At 38.1% G+C, this 16632-nt stretch overlaps 1 protein-coding gene across 5 annotated transcripts in view; it reads left to right on the plus strand.

The window, feature by feature from the left end:
* The window catches only part of Chrm3 (cholinergic receptor muscarinic 3), a 475736-nt gene that overhangs the window by 95320 nt on the left and 363784 nt on the right, over window positions 1-16632 (plus strand). For 2 of the 5 annotated variants that reach the window (XM_085831292.1, XM_085831293.1), the window contains one exon: window positions 2037-2154. The exons of the other annotated variants lie outside the window; for them this stretch is intronic. The gene's annotated coding sequence lies outside the window, so the exon portion shown is untranslated. The remainder of the gene's footprint in view (window positions 1-2036; window positions 2155-16632) is intronic. 5 annotated transcript variants of the gene reach the window in all.

The raw sequence follows: 16632 nt of genomic DNA on the forward strand, positions 1-16632 counted from the left end.
ATGTGCCAAAAATATTCCAAGATTTTCCATGACTTGAGTAAATTATCATGAATGCCAGAAGCTCTCAATTAAATGTCAATGATATGTTTTGTGCATCAAGTGTTAAACATAATGTCTTTTTCATTGAATAGCAGTAGTAGGTCTCGTTGGATCCTATTTTAGTGGGGTTTGTGTGTGCTGCAAGTAGCTGATTGCTTGTAACACTCCTACTCTGTCTAAGGCTTAGGGTTGGAATGACTCTGCCCCGTAGTTCCTGGTCCTCCCTTAACTTAGAGAAGTCTGCTCTTTTCTCTTACTATTTTACCCCAAAGCCCTTAGTTATAATTCAGTGTTCACATTCTTGGAAAATCGACCATGGAGCTTACTAAAAAATTCTTCTGACTTGGTGGGCATTTAACATATATTTTATTGATTAATTTATTCAGAATCAGAGATTAAGTGAGGTCTGCTCTAATCCCACCTCATTTTCTCTCTTCCTGGTTGTCTTGGAACATTGGATCATTGACTCACAATCTGAGTGTTTTTAATCTATTGAAAGATCTGCGTTTTAGAAGATAGTTCACCGGTGTATTGGGAAATGGATAATGGGCTGGAAAACATGAGACAAATCAACTTTGTATGTTTGGAAACCAATGGGAACATTGGAAGCATTAGGAATTCATTTGTACTGAAACAGTTCCAAATAAATATTCTGGCTCTAGAGGGGGAAGACTGAGTCCCCAGCTTACAGCATGTTCCCTGTTTCCAGCCCACAGACACTCATTGGCCATCTGAACAAGTTATGATAGTGTTAAGGAATTTGTCACTTTGCCTCCAGTCACAGCATTCTGAGATTCTAACTAGTGAAAAAATGCACAGTAAAAGTGCAAAGGGAAGGTAAATAAATTGGAATAGGTGTGGGGGTTGGTAAGTATGTATGCATGTACATGTGTTTCTGGATGTACATGAAAACAGGTCAAAACAAGGTATCATCCTGAATTGGCCTCTACCTCATTTTTTGAGGTGAGGTCTCTCACTAAATGTGTAACTCACCAATTTGGCTGGACTAACTGGACAGCAAGCCCCTGTAACTTTCTTGTCTCCACATCTCCTGTATCGCAATTATCAGTGTGTGTGGTTGCTAAGGATCAGAACTTAGGTCCTCGTTCTTGCGTGGCAAACACTTTAATCATGCAGCCAGTGGATTCCTATTATTATGTGGGCAATATTCTTCCCTTTTACCCTTCTTTGCAGTATGCCACATTTCTTATTTTACTCTTGAGTAACTGCTGACTTTATTATAGTCTTGAAATTACTTTCATAAATTCTATCATTGGTGATAACCTCAGGAAATGCTGTTTTCATTTCTACAAAGCAAAAATTAACCTTGAGTCTCCAAGAGCTCCCATGCTTCCAACCTGGGGAATTTTGTGCATAAAAGGCTTGCAAATGTTTTCTTCAAGGTGCACCTGCAACTGCTTTTTGTATGCCCACTAGCCAAGAATCTCATGGGATTCTGGAAGTATGGGAAACCATTCTGGGCCATGGAAATGTTTATGCCATAGGTGACAGATAGGACAAGGTTCCCAGAAAGTTTTGCTGCTCTGGGTACTATCTATTTATTCAATTATAATATCTATAAGAACAATGAGAAGCATGTTCTATATGAGATGATACTTGGTCCATGAAATATTTATATGTCTCTCTCTAAGCAACTATTTTACTTATAAATTGTGTGTGTTGGCTTTTATTTCCTTCATCAATAATTGAAAAGTTTTAAGAAGTCAAGAACTGAATATTCTATAACCATTCAGAGCTAAGATAGGGGAAGCAGCTGCCATTGCTGTTGATGCCCCCCTCCAGTCCCAATTATTAATTTAAGCTAAAGACAACTTCATTTTCCCTACCAACTATTGACTGAGGAAAGAACAAATACACGATTCTAGGCCTATGAAGCAGAAACTGAACCAGCTGGAGGGCTCTGCCAAGTTTTCTTGTTCATAGGGAGGAGAATTTAGGTTAACATTAATATTTTTCCTCTTTCTCCTGACACTGAGGCCGGCAAATGTCACAACCAACTGTGGCCATCAAAGAGGATCCAAAACCACAGCTGAGAGACCTAGAGATCCTGAATTTTAGTGGCATCTGTGGATCACAACGTGCTCAGAGCTTATGGTAACCATTTAAATGTCCTGTAATGTTAAATAGTTATATTAAACATTTCTAGTTCATTCTTGGCTATGGTTGAAATCCTCCAGACAGTCATAGATAGACAATGAGTGATTTTACGTACAGCAGGAAATGGGAAAGAAGAAACTTAGAGTAAAGTAGCAAAGAAATAGACTATTAAAGGAAGAACAAAGAACCAACATTCCTTCACCAATGAGGAACTCAACATGGCACTACCACAGTGTTACACAGGCAGAGGGATTCTCCTGGTACCTTCTGCTTTGATAAGCAGGCAGGGGGGTACTAATTAAACTGATTGCATATTGATTTGTTTCAACAGCCATGAAACTCAGCCTGGAATGGGAATGATGCAGCTCCATTGATAAAATGCTTTTCTAGTGCTCACAAAGGCTTAGATTAAGTACTCAACACAACATAGCTGGGTATTATTGTATATCCCTGTAATCTCAGCAAGTGGTAAAGAACTTCATCTAATGTTTTGTGAAGATGAAGAAACCTTTCATTTAAAAAAAAATAGGTTGCTGGGTGCTGGAAGATGGCTCAGTGGCTAAGAGCACTGGTTGGTCTTCCAGAGGACCTGGGTTTAATCTCCAGCACCCACATGGCAGCTCACAGCCATCTATAACTCCAGTTTCAAGGAATATCATATCTTCTTCTGGCCTCTGAGGGTACTGAATGCATGTATATAACATACATGTAGACAAAACCCTCATATATACATAAAATTAAAAGAGAAAACAAAATGTTGGTTTTCTAAACAAATTTCAAGTTGGTTTCTAGACAAATGGCTGAATAAATTACATATAGACATTAGGATATCATCTGTCTCTGTCCTGGCCACTGCCTTCAGCTTTCTTACAATTGTTATACTTCAGCTGCGCTTAAAATCAAGGCCCAGGAAAGCAGAGATAATTTGCTGTTGCAGCTTTGTTATCACAGCACTGAAAGCAAATCTTCCTTGCCTTAGCAAAGATTGTTTTAAAACACTGAAAAAATGAAAATGTCAAGTCTAATTTTTATGGTTATTTTTCTCCCTGAAAACAGATTTCCAAAAGATTGAATATGTCTATTCCACTTTGTCAGTATTTTATGAAATGATTCCAATGTTGGAATATTTAATAAATAAATCAGGCTCAATTAATACAAGAGTGGGATCAAACTGTGTCAGGAGAAGTTTGGAAGATTTTTTTTCCTGGAATGAAACAAACTTAATCTTTATTTTCATTAAGTTTAATTCCAAAGAAGTACAACAAATATTTTCAAATGTACCAGTGGATTGAAATGAAATATGAAACATTAGAAATTGAGAGATGTGAAAATATTAATCATTTTCATGTGAATAGACCCCAAAGGTAAAATAAACTTTTCTTAAAGTAATCGAAATTATAATGAATGAGCACTTTGAGTTTTATTGCTTGTACACATTACATCCACTTAAAGGCAGATAGGCTGTAGGAATCTGTTAAGTGGATAAGATGAGAGCAGAGATGGGAGAGATGGAGCAAGGATGTTGTGTTCTAGTGGGAACAGCATAAGATCTTGGGCACAGGAAGACCCAGCATGAGAAGTGGATTGGCCAGGTGGGAGTGTGTAAGAAGACTTGAAGGGAGAAACAAGACCCCAGAAAGAGTGGTCCAGGAAGTACCTTATTTAGTGGGAGCCCTAGTGCACTCACAGGCTGCCTGACTTCTGTAGAAGCATCAGATAGCAAGCCTGGATTGTACTTCCCAAGTTCTATAGAAGTATTAGACCCCACGCCTGGATTGTACTTCCTCTCTAGAAAACAGTATTTGTTGTTTAATAATTGATAAGGAACACAGGGCCCCTAAATGATGGAGCTAGAGAAAGTACCCAAAGGGATAAAGGGGTCTGCAACCCTATAGGAGGAACAACAATATGAACTAGCCAGTACCCCCTCAGAGCTATGTCTATAGTTGCATATGTAGCAGAGGATGGCCTAGTCAGCCATCAATGGGAGGAGAGGCCCTTGGTCTTGTGAAGATCATATGCCCCAGTACAGGGGAATGCCAGAGCCAGGAAGCAGGAGTGGGCTGGTTGGAGAGCAGGGTGGGGGAGGGAATAGGGGGTTTGGAGGATAGCATTTGAAATGTAAATGAAGAAAATATCTAATAAAAAAGGAAAAAAAGAATTGATAAGTGTATATGAAGTAGTGTGAGCATATCTACCTCCTGCTCTTCCCTACCAAGTCTCGCCAGCACATTTCCTTCTCAGCTTCATGAACTTTTTGTTGCCCTGCCAAGAGCCCCTAAGCCAGGATTCCCTACCCATCCATGCTGCAACTTAAACCAGCTTGATCTTGTGTGGGTCATTTGGAGGTAGCCACAGCTGCTGTGAGCTCACTTGAGCAACAGCTGTATTTGTCCAGAAGGTAGTACTTCACAGAGCACCTCTCCATTCAATGGCTTTTAAATTCTTTCTTCCCCTTCGTCCATGATGTTGCTAGAGCCTGGACAATGTGCAGTTCATATCGATGTGCCATCTATGGCTGCATGTTCACAGTCACCCTTTCTCAGCACTTTGAACAATTGGGGGTCTTTGCATTCACTACTGCCCTCTACAAAAAGAAACTTCTCTGACCACAGTTGAGAGCAACACAGATCTGCTACCTGGGGTTGCACAACCCTATATTTGCAAGTTGCTTGTAGGATTCAGGGCTTGCATCTGGGACTTCACTAAAAGAAGGGAACTCCTTGAGCTCTGGAGACAGCTCAGGCCTTCAAATCACCAGTATTCTAACTGCACGGATGTCTAGAGGCTTTGGGAAACAGCTGCAATGAAAGAGAGTCTGTGAAGCAGGGACGAGCTGAAGCTCAGTGCTCAGGCTGTCACCTCTGTCCTGTGCACACCAACACCATCATTATTTAGCAAGAACTGCAGAACTCAAACTTGATTACATCATGTGAAACGCAGTTATTAGTCCCACCACCCAGATCCCAATGTCCTTCTTCCTTCCTGTCCCCGTCCCTGTCTTTCTGCTGATGGTCATTCTGTTTTCAGTGTCCCGTCTTTCTTTAAGTGCTGTGGCTTCATGTACTAGCTTCCACTCCAAGTCCCTATCACACAGCTCTGAGTCCAAGAAGCTGTTACAACTAGGGCTCCTTCCTGAGTGAGCTGACAGATGCCCCAGGGAAAGCAGATCACGGGTCCTTACAGAACCTGTTTCCAGCTTCACCTCCACAGTTAGGTCTGATGATCACCTTTCTTTGCTGTAGGTAGACCTCCATAGGACATTGGGAGATGTCTCTGTGTCCACACTCATACTCATGTCATTCATGTATCTTTTGGTATTGGAGGGATGAGTTATATTTCTGAAACTTTGTCTTTGACAACAAAATCCAGATTTAGGAAGTTAATCCAATATCAATGTATTTTCTAAGGATATATTTTTACATTTTTACATGGATATAATATAAATGTAGTTGATAACAATGAGGGTACTGTAAGAAAATTGCCATCATAACATGATCCTATGCCCTATAGCTCTTTACTCTGTAGCGTCATTTGTGGCTTTGTTATTATATTATTTCCCAAATAATACCATTTATTGTTAATCCTGTCATTTTCTGCTTTTCATATGCTTTCTAAGATTTCTAATGATTATAATCCTTGAGTTATATATATAAATGTAACTTTTTAAAGATTTGTTGTTATTTATATATACATATATACGTGTGTGTGTGTGTGTGTGTGTGTGTGTGTGTGTGTGTGTGTGTGGTGATGGGGAAATATGTGCCTTATAAGTTCAGGTACCATGGAAGACAGGAAACACTGGATATTGAATCTCCTGGAGCTAAGAGTTACTGGTGGCTGTAAGCTGCTGGATGTTGGTGCTGGAATCTGAACTCAGGTCCTCTATAATAGCAATATGTGCTTCTAATTGCTGATCCATCTCTCCAGCATATGTGTGTGTGTGTGCATATAAAATTATAAATGTGTGTATACAAATTTCTGTGTGACTTTTAATAAATTATAAAATTACCTTTCTAATGATTTATGATATAAATGAATCTAATCAGTCATTGGTCACAACACCGACAGCAGTGACAGACACTGTTCCAGGCACTGGAGAGTCATTGTGGACCGACTTCCTGGTTTCAGGGTTCCAGCAATTGTTGAAGAGCTATCATGCTACTTCCTCTTTCAACAAGAGTTGGTTTTTGTGAATGAAAATGACAATTAAAACCACACCCTGAGTGACAGTTCAGTATGACATAACTTTTTAAAAAGTAATTAGTCTTACTGTAGAAGACAGTTTTAGGAAGACTGAATGGCAAGCACAGACAGTTCTCATATGCTACCTATCCCCATGCAACCAACCACAAGCATGCCCACCATGCCCATCCCAAACCAGAGTACAGTGCTTTTTATAACCGACAAACCTTTGTCAACAAATCATCACTACTAAAAATCCATAGCTTACATTAGGGTTCTGTGTGTGTGTGTGTGTGTGTGTGTGTATGTATACATCTATGCATATGCACATGAAATCCATAGTACAGCTTTAAATGTCATTCTTCAGTTGCTCTCCATCTTGTTTGACACTACTCTGGAGCTCACAGCGTCGGCTAGACAGACTGGCTGACAAACCCCAGGGTTCTGCCTGGTTCTACCTCCCAGCTCTGAGATTTCAAATGAACATCAGAACACCTGGATCCTTTCCCCATTTATTATTATTGATACATATATACATACTTACATACATACATATGTAATATATGCCTAAACATGTAAATATAACCTGTTCAGTGGATTTTGTTTTACTTGTATGAATATGAGTTTTGAACTGACCATTTGATATTATATAATCAATTAGGGGACTCATCCCTAGATAAGACTGTTTCTCCCACCCTCAGCATTCCTTAATCATCTGTAGTTCTATGTCTAGGTTTGGGGCATCCTAAGATTTCCCCTTCCATGTTAGTATGTCTATTGGTGGTATCCTTGTTCAGTCTTATTTAGGCAGCCATAGAATAGCAGAGGTGAAGCTTCCCCATCATTCCTAGGAGGCACAGTTGACTCATAATTTTTTGAACCCCTCTTTCATGATGGTCCTTGAACCTTGGGTACAGGAATTGATGACACAGGGCTTATAATGTGAGTTTTGGGAGACCAAGGTCAGATTTATATATTTGAAGACAAGAACTTTACCATCTGAGCTATCACTTCAGCCTGGGCTTTACTCGCATTAAAGTTGTAGTCCTAAGGGTTTTTACAAAGGTCCAGAGACAATTACCCAACAGCACAGTGTCCTAGAGAGTAGCTCTACTGGCCCAATGGTCATTTATACTTTGCTTCTTTGCTTCTTTACCCCTTTCTCCTTCCTCTTCTCCGTAACCCTAGCTATGTTACCTCCTTACTGCCTCTGGCTTCCTTTAGTTTTGTCTCTTCCACAATGCCACACAGATGGAGTTTTAACAACAAGCAGTCTTTTAGGATTGGCTTCTTTCACTTCCCAACATTCATTGGAGTATCTTCCTTTTTTTTTCATGGCTCAATAGCTCATTTAATTTTAGAATGGAGCAAATTTCCATTGTCTGAAAGGTACCACATTTTATTTACTCATTCACCTACTGAAGAACATCTTGTTGCTCCCAAGTTTTGGCAGATACGATTAAAACTGCTATAAACATCTGTGATCTGCTTCACAGGGACCTAAGTTATCCCTGGTTTGGATGAGTGCCAAGGAGTGCAATCACTGGATCATATGGTTAGGCTGTGTTTAATTTTGTGAAACACAGTGAAATTCTGTTCAATATAAGCTGAGCCATTTTAAGTTCCACTAGCAATTCTCAGTCAATAGAGTCCTGTCGGGATTTTGTGATGTCAGTGTTTTAGAGGTGGGCTGTCCCATTAAGTGTGTCTTCTGTTCCTTAATTTTTAAGCCCTTTTCAATTTTTTATTTCATTTTTCTGTGTATTAGTATTTTTGGCTACATGTATGTATATCACCACATGTCTTCAGTGGTCAGAGAATGTGTCATATCCGGGAGTTGTGATATGTGAATGATTGTGAGTCACCGTGTGGCTCCTGGGAACCAAACCATGTGTCCTCTCTATGACAAACAAGAGCTTTTAATCAATAAGCCATCTCTCCAGCCCCAGTTTATTCCTTAAGGCCATGTGAGTTTGAATATGTTTTCCTGTGTTGACACACCATTTGCACATCTTCTTGGCTGAAGAGTCTTGTTAGGTGTCTGTCTTATGTTGTAACTTGATTATTTTTCTTACCCTTTTCTCATGGTTGGGATTTCAGAGTCCTTTGCATAGTTCAGATGACAATCCTCTATCAAGTATGTGCTCCACAAATGTTCTTTTCCAGTTTGTGTGTTACCTTCTCTTCTTGGCAAGGTCTTTGCACAGTGAGCATCTTTATTTTTAGCAAAGTTTTACCAATCAGTTACCTTCCCCAAGGATCATGTTTTGGGTGTTATGGATAAATATTAACAGTTGAGTCCAGGGGTTAGCAGCTACATTCTTTTAAATTTTTATATAAATTAATCTATTATCCACCAGGTTAGTTTGCATGACTATTGAAAGATTCTGTTTTTATTTTGCATATAGATGAGTATGATTCATTGAAAACATTATTTCTGCTTCATAACATTATCCTCGCTTCTTTGCTAAAAGTCTGTAGAATGTCTGTATGTCATTGTAGGCTTTTTATTCTGTCTGTTCTTTCAACATTTCAGCACCCTGATTGGGGTGGCTTTAGAGTATAGCTTGAGATCAGGTCTACCAGTTCTCCAATCTTGTCATTCAGAATTTAGGTATTCATTTTCTTCTAAATATGATGAAATCAATTTTCTTAATAATAATAATAATAACATCCCTCTAAGATTTGATTGGCTTTGCCTTGAATGCATACAGCAAGGTGGCAAAAAAAAAAAATAATACCTTAACAGTCTCAAGTTGTGTCTCCATTTATTTAGTGATCTTATTTTCTTCTCTGGAACTTGGAATTTGTGGATATTATACTTATTCTGCTGGTTTTCCTTTTTGGGATCCAACTGTAAACAGTCTTGCATTTCAGATTTCATATCCCTCTTTTTCATCAATGCTATACAGGAAATGATTGGCTTTGATATATTCACCTCACATTTTTAACCTTGTTAAGGTTCCAGGAGTTTGAGGATCATTATTGCTTGAATTGTCTACATTCAAAAATGAGATGATGTATGAACAGAGCCAGTTCCATGCCTCCCTTCTCTGCCTGTATGCTTTTTATGTCTATTTTTCTCATTTCCACATGAACTAGGACTTCTAATACAATGCTGCAAAGGAGTGAACAGACCATTGTCTCACTTTAGATCTCTGTGATATGACTTCGTGTTTTGCATGAGATGCCTTTTTAAAAGGTTACTGGGTGTCAGGGTTTTCCATGCACAGAATTTAAGTGTCTTATGTGCATCACTGAATTCAGTTCTTCTCTGACTCCTGATTATTGAACTTGACATGAAGAAATACTTCAAACAAATATTTAGTTACTTAGACAAGAACAGAATAAAAATTTAAATTTAAGTATTATCATAATCCTTCATATAACCCCTGTATCTTCACATGTAGTACCTGTGCCCCCCAAAATGAAAATGATAAATTGGATATTTGAAAACTCACAAATAGTTTATTTAAACATAATATTAGTAAATATGCATATACATACAAAGAGAATGATAAGTAAGTATATTGCTAAGTTATACATGAAAATACTTGACTTTTCCCTATCAGTATGAGTAATAATGTTTATAACTTCAAGTGTCTTGTTTCACTAGTGTGTGTATATATGTATGTATGTATGTGATGCATGTATGTATTTTTCTAGAGCTGAACTAAATGCTCAAACATTAATTTCAAGTAACCTCAAGCTATTCAAAATGCTTTGTAAGGTTTTAAACATTGTCTAAAATTTCAGGAATATTGATGTGACCTATTGCTATTATATTGATACCTTATACATAAATATGAAACACAATTCATAATCATACTAATCCAACTGAAACAGGGCATGACTTTTAAATTTTGACTAAGATAACATTTTCTCATGACTTCTTAAAATATTCTACAATAATGATGCTGTTAAAGTAATAATTTTATATTTTACCTTTGCTTAAGGATTTCTGTAGTATTTGAAAAGAGATCTGTTGAGTCTTGATTCTTTGCTATAAGCCAAGGGGAAGTTATTTCTCTGGACTTTAACTCATTTATTTTTCTAAATGTATGTTTTATATCCTCAAATGTGCTCTAGACAAACAATTACTGTGAAAAATAAGAAGTGACACGCCTTTAACTATCTCCATCATTCTTTTATACAGACAGAAATATCCATCTTAAAGGGATAAATTAGATGGAAGTTGCTAGACTCTGTCTCTATTTTGCCAAACCAAACAAAATGTGATTTATTCATGTCACCATAAATAAAATTATGCTATCCTCAATAATACACAAATGCCTAAAATTTAACTATAATTTATGTTTATTAAGATAAAAATAGTGAAGACTTTGGAGTTCCTTAGTAATCTGAGCTATTAAATTAAGGTTCTGCCAGCTTTGTTCGGTCTGGTTGTTGAGTGGGTTGGTAACACACAATCATGCCGCTAACCTGACATTTTAAAAATGTATTTTTATTGCTTTAATTATGTATATATGTATGTATATGGGTGGGTATGTACACATGAGTGCGGGTGCCCATGGAGTCTAGAAGATGGCATCTGATTACCTGAAGCTGGCATTGCCATTGACTATGAGTCCCTTTGTATAGGCCCTGGGAACCAAACTCAAGTCCTTTGACAGAGAAGTAAATGTTCTTAGCCACTGGGCCATCTCTCCAGCTCCCTTAATGTTACTTTTAATAACTTTTAAGACTCAGGTAAGTCACCACTCTCTTACCCCACCTCCCATGCCATGTTGGTCTAAAGTGCCAAAAGGCTGAGAGACAGCTTTTATGCTTATTTGCAAGAATCGTGTGCAAACTCAACCTGGAAAAAGGACTTGCAAGCAGTGTCTGTAACTGTGAAAATATGACCTAAAGCCTCAGACCTTCAGTTTATTTGTAAAATGAGCATGAAATTACTTCCCAGAGCTATAATGGAAATTGTAGGGCTGTTGCCCATGAATGTGCCCTGAGCTGACCACATCCCTGTTAGTGGCTCTGCATCTGACTTGGGGTCCTTTTCAAGCTCTGACTTATCAAAAATCCAGAATGCTCTCATGTTTAAAAAAATCTGATGAAAATCTGACTGTTTTACATCAGTTGCATGGCTTGGCAGAAGTTCTCTGACTCCTTGAAACTCTGTTTTCTATTTTCCAAAATAAAGAAAACCATTGACCCCACTCCACAGGGCTCACAGGAGAATTGAAGATGCACACACACACACACACACACATACAGCTCTTCACAAATTAAGTTACTGGCAGCGGTTACCTAGTATGGTTGGACATGTTTTACAACACTGACTCGCGTATCTTCCTAGAGTTCACATCCATAAAAACTGAGACAGGTGAAGTAACTTCAAAGTTTGCACAGCTGATAAACAACTATACAAAAGTTAAAGTCCTGCTAGATCAAGTGCATAGATTTCCTGTTTATTTTACATCAGCTGTTATTGATGTTTTCATTTGGACATTGAATAAATTATGGACATGAACTTTTTAGCAATACAATTTGTTTTAGAAACTGGACCCCGAACTTCATGAAGTTTATGTACCAAATGAGGAGTTCTATTCCCAGCTAATAATGGCTGTAGAAAGCAAGGCAAGGGCTGTCAGGCTTTTTACAATGGAGTCACCTTTTGACTGAGTGAAGAAAATGTTAAAATATAAAGTCTGAATTATTCTACTCTTGCAAATGATGATTATGGAAAATGCAGTTTAAAAAGTGTTATTTCAATTGTCATTTTGTTATTGTACATTCTGCCTTATAAATTAAATATGACAAACTAGGGATACATAATCATGCATTTGAAGAAAAAAAGACAATTTCTACACATGTTTTAATTTAATTGCTCTTAAAAGCACACAGGGAAGAATAGATAGCAAATTTGAAGGCCATTTGCACTAAGCAAACATAATTAGCTTATTAAAAACTGCATGGGGGTAGTAAATACAATTGAAGACTTGTACCTGTTCATAAAAAAGAATTAGGGAATGTATATTTAAACCAAGTGCAGGGTTCACTTAATCCTTTCACCTGACCTCCTCAAGCTAATCTCAACTTCCTTATGGATGGGTGTGTACCATAAGTATGAGGTTCATTCCATCAGTTAAAGATTGAGCCCCAAACCTGTAGCAAAATAATAGTTTGGGCCAGCAGATGTTTTAAGTGAGAGGCAAAAAAAAAAGTAAATGTAGTCAAATGTAGACAACTGGTCAACCTGGTAAAACCTTGCTTCTTTCATCTTTTTTTCTATTAAAAAAAAATCTCTTTCTGACATCACCCATCTTCATCACCCCTACTGCTTTCCCTTGCTCTGCTTCTTCACCCTCCCCTTACTCCTTCTCTTCCATATTTTCCTTCTTGTTCTCTGTATTCTTGATTAGTTAATTTACCATGAGACATTCTTTCACTATATCCTAGCCTGGCCTGAAACTCACCATATAATTTGATCTAACTTCAAATTCATGACAATTATCCTGCATCAGCCTCCCAGTTGTTCACCTTAGCTTATAGGCATGATCAACTGTGTTTAAGACATGAAAAATCTAAGCAAGCAAAAAAACTTCTGCTGGTTTCTAAAATTTTAATTTAGATAAACATACTGGACAATAACATGACCTGGGGCCATCACAGGAAGAACTCGACACAGTGTTCATCAGTGGCAGTTGATGTCTGGTTCCAGATAGATCTCCTCCTAAAGGTAGACAGTAGTGGTTGAGATGTTCCTCACTTTTTTTAAATTAGGTATTTTCCTCATTTACATTTCCAGTGCTATCCCAAAAGTCCCCCATACCCTCCCCCACCCACTCCCCTACCCATCCACTCCCACTTCTTCGCCCTGGTGTTCCCCTATACTGAGGAATATAAAGTTTGCAAGTCAAATGGGCCTCTCTTTCCAGTGATGGCTGACTAGGCCATCTTCTGATACATATGCAGCTAGAGACACGAGCTCCGGGGTACTGGTTAGTTCATATTGTTGTTCCACCTATAGGGTTACAGATCCCTTTAGCTCCTTGGGTACTTTCTCTAGCTCCTCCATTGGGGGCCCTGTGATCCATCCAATAGCTAACTGTGAGCATCCACTTTTGTGTTTGCTAGGCCCCTGCATAGTCTCACAAGAGACAGCTATATCAGGTCCTTTCAGCAAAATCTTGTTAGTGTATGCAATGGTGTCAGCGTTTGGAGGCTGATTATGGGATGGATCCCCGGATATGGCAGTCTCTAGATGGTCCATCCTTTCGTCTCAGCTCCAAACTTTGTCTCTGTAACTCCTTCCATGGGTGTTTTGTTCCCAATTCTAAGAAAGGGCAAAATGTCCACACTTTGGTCTTCCTAACTAAGCACATATCTCACTCCATTAATTCTCCTGAATTTGTTTCTGTGCTTTCATAATAATAGGTTAAGGGATTTTACACCATAAATATTTGCCTTTTCATTTAAATTGACACTTCGACTTGAAATATTGCACACAATCTGCTGATGGGGTCAAAGAGATGACGCCCTTTTGTTTCACTTCCTAGATACCTATTTACAAGAGAAACAGCCTGTTTTTCCCTCAGCTTTACCTCTACAGTGTTTTGGAGTATAGCTATCTAATAAATAATGATGAGGCTAGTATATATCCCCCACTCTAGATTCAGGAAAATGGCATCCAGTTGCATGCATTCACCTTAGGAATGCAAATAGCCCTAACTTGAGCATCATTTCTTCCATATAAATGTTATAAAATTTAGCATGCTATTTTCTAGATAAGTAAATAAATGTATATAGACTTTTCGATCTTAAAAAAAAAATTGAAAAAAATACTAAATTGAAATTCCACACTTAGACTAAAATCCCAAGGTTACATAACATTTGAAATGAAAGCATCCTTTATTGCGAATGCCCCAGTACAAGGAATGTCAGGGCCAGGAGTAGGTGGGTTGGGGAGCAGGATGGGGGGAGCGTATAGGGGGCTTTGGGAGCATTTGAAATGTAAATGAAAAAAATAATCTAATAAAAATGCCTTAAAACGCTAAAAATTAAAATAAATGAACGATTAAAAAAAGAGATAATCATAATAAATGTAGCTTCTTTTGTATCAAGCTTGTAAATTTTTAATTCTTTATTTGATGATATACATATGGCTTTTCTCTTTGACATTTATTTTGCTATTAATTCATGTGTTAAAAGGTTCAGTAGTGGGCTGAAGAGATGGCTCAGCGGTTAAGAGCAGCAACTACTTTTCCAAAGGTCCTGAGTTCAAATCCCAGCAACCAGATGGTGGCTCACAACCATCCATAACAAGATCTGACTCCCCTTCTGGAGTACTTACATATAATAAATAAATACATCTTTTTAAAACAGAAAGTAATTTTTTTTTTTTTTAGCTGTCTCTTGTGAGACTATGCCGGGGCCTAGCAAATACAGAAGTGGATGCTCACAGTCAGCTATTGGATGGATCACAGGGCCCCCAATGGAGGAGCTAGAGAAAGTACCCAAGGAGCTAAAGGGATCTGCAACCCTATAGGTGGAACAACAATATGAACTAACCAGTACCCCGGAGCTCTTGACTCTAGCTGCATATGTATCAAAAGATGGCCTAGTCGACCATCACTGGAAAGAGAGGCCCATTGGACTTGCAAACTGTATATGCCTCAGTACAGGGGAACACCAGGGCCAAAAAGTGGGAGTGGGTGGGTAGGGGAGTGGGGGGGAGGGTATGGGGGACTTTTGGGATAGCATTGGAGATGTAAATGAGGAAAATACCTAATAAAAATATTTTTTAAAAAAGTTTAATAGCTGGGTCGAGGCTGGAATCAACATTTTTTCATCACTAAATTCAGGACCTGTTTTTAAATTAGTCAAACAACAATTAGTCAGCTCAGAGTTTTGGAATAGAAAATATTCAACATTGATCAGAATTAATTTGGCTTTCTTAACAGCTATCCAGAAAATACTGTTCTCCCAGTTTTATTGATCTTTAAACTTTCTCGTTTTCATGGGGTGCATACTTATTTATGACGGAGGCTACAATTCAGTGATAGACTACTTTCCTACCATATCCAAGACCCTGGGTTCCATCCTCAGAACTTGGAAAAATAATTAATTCACTTTCCTTACCTTCTGGAGCACAGACTATATTATTATCCTGTGTATAAAAAGCCAAATATTTATATTTGCCCTATGATTACTGAGAAAATTTGTTTTAATTTCCACAATGTATTGGTACTTTTGTACCCAATAAATAAATACAAAAAAATAAATAAAATAATAACAAGACTGGATGGAAATTTTTCATGGCCCCTAAGTAAAAGAGTATTTAACAATCATAACTGATGTGTCATAACTTAAGTCAGGTCAGTAATTCAAACAGCTTTTGCACCATGCTCTTCTAACCTTTATGGCAGGAAGCTCTCTTGAGCAGATCTAATATTGACCTTGTTTGAGGGAGACTTTGATGTATTTGCTAAGGCATTTGTTGACTTTCAAAAGGCAACTTCAATGCAAGGCATTTTGTACATATATGACATGCTGTTAGCCAGCTTGGGAAGGGCTTCAAATGGATCCTGCTTTTAAAAAAAAAAAATCCTCTCTCTTTGAAGTTACATAACTATAAAACATAGAAAAGGAAAGGAAAAAAAACACATTTGACCCAATCTGAACTTAAGGAGTGAGGATTGACAGAGGGTATAAAAATAGACACATGCAGGAAATCCTTCAGAATGTGTTGTATTATTCAGGGCTGTACTGAAATGAGCCAGATTAGCTGGTCCTCCCACATTTCTGTAGCAACATCCAGAAGTCTATTATCTGACTTCCGGCCTCAACAGCCAATGTAGACTTCAACTTCAGTGAGTGACTGACGGATGAGCCTCCTTTTAGCCAGCACCACACAGAATAGTTTCAGGCTCTGCAGCATGCCTAAAATCCAGATCTGGGAAAGAAAAGACAGGAGTGCCTCTCGAGCTCACCAGATAAACAGCTCTCTAGCTGGTGACCTCCAGGTTCAATGAGAGAACATTTCTCAAAAAAAAAAAAATGAGGATTGGAGTCTCTTGAAGTGGAGGAAATACATAGTAACAATACTTGGCCTTGACATCAGCATGTCCCAAGTGCACACATACCCACACACATGTACACACACACACACACACACAGAAGGAGAAAGAGTAAGAGGAAAAATGAGATGGTGTGTTTCTTTATCCTCTGAGGACTCAGCCTTTTTCAGTAATTATTCACTGAAAAATTTCTGCACCAGAAAATTTTTTGCAGTCCTCAAGTGTTAGCATGATAATAATAGTTTCCCATAAA

The sequence above is a fragment of the Mus caroli genome, unplaced genomic scaffold, assembly GCF_978045245.1.
Source record: "Mus caroli unplaced genomic scaffold, Mus_caroli_1 scaffold_15, whole genome shotgun sequence".
Taxonomy (NCBI): Eukaryota; Metazoa; Chordata; class Mammalia; order Rodentia; family Muridae; genus Mus; species Mus caroli.